Raw genomic sequence first — 1376 nt, 5'->3', positions numbered from 1 at the left:
TAGCAGTTTTTCATATTAAGTATTGCTATATTTTTTAATGGATTTCTGATGCGACCCCTCCCCTAACATGAAAATTCTGCCGTGTGTGTGTGTGTGTGTGTGTGTGTGTGTGTGTGTGTGTAAGGCACTGGGAGACAGCAGTTGTTTTCAAAGCATGACCCCAGACCACCACCAGCAGCTTAAAAATGCAAAATTTCAGGGATGCTGCAAAGCCAGAGAGTCAGAAACTTTGAGGGGAGAGCTGAACAGTCTGGTTTCAATAAGCAAGGTGATTCTAAGGCACTGAAGTTTAAAAACCAGTGAAATATGGTATCTACTCAATATTGTCAACTCTTTATTATCACTGCTGTGGCTAATCAGGGCCGATAGGTTCTCTTTCGGGGAGGGGGATTCAGCCGTTCCACTGACTATAACACAATGAGCTTCACGGACTGTTCCCATCCACCCCTCAAAATCGCAGGACGTATAAATCAAGAACAGAGATGTGTTGACAACAAAGGATTATTTACAGCTCCCCCAAGCCTTCAACACATTTAGCATTAAATTGAGGGAAGATACCCTTTTTAACACACCCTGATTTAATCAATACTTTTAGCCTTGGAAGAGAGGAAGAGAAGCTGTAGAAGAGAATCATCTGGATTGGCAGTCACGTGCTCTGCACAGACTTCAAGTGTGAATCTGACTTTATTCACAAAATGGGATGACCCTGCATGACCACCTCTACAGGCCTCAATTTCCTCATCTGTAAAACGAAAGTCCAAGTACTGAGTGACCTTTAGTTTTCCACAAAGTAGACCTTTTTAAAAAAGATTTCCCTCCTGCATTTAAATATTCCTTTGATTTTATTTGATTCTGAGCTTACGCCAAATTTATATCATTTTTTCTAAGGGACTTCAATTTTAAAGGGAGTCTTTATTTTATTTTGGGGGGCTATAGATTGAGTTAGAATTAAGGACCACCCAACATTGATCCTTTAAGGTTCAATATGGAAATCTGAATCCAACAAAATCACATTTAGGTTTGGTAACAGCAAAGTGACTTTATTCTGACTACCTTCACCAGCCATTTGAAAATTTATACCATCTTCTATCACGACATACAGATGTTAGGGTGATCCACCATCCTGGTTTGCCCCCACTATCCCCATTTTAGCACTGGAAGTCCTGAGTCTCAGGATAGTTCAGTATGTTTGACTGATGAGTAATATGATCTTAAGCTTTATCCTTAAAAGTTCTCTTCTGCTTTTTTTTTTTTTTAATTCCAATTGGCTAAGTGGGCTCATTGTCCCTTGGTTTAGTAGACTTTAAACTAGACAAGGTGGAATGGAAATTTAAAACACTCTGACTCTAAGGAGTGGTTTCGTAATTCTTCTCCTT

The sequence above is a fragment of the Phoca vitulina genome, unplaced genomic scaffold (genome assembly GCF_004348235.1).
Source record: "Phoca vitulina isolate PV1807 unplaced genomic scaffold, GSC_HSeal_1.0 scaffold10, whole genome shotgun sequence".
NCBI classification, from domain to species: domain Eukaryota; kingdom Metazoa; phylum Chordata; class Mammalia; order Carnivora; family Phocidae; genus Phoca; species Phoca vitulina.
Note: the sequence above shows the minus strand (reverse complement) of the source record.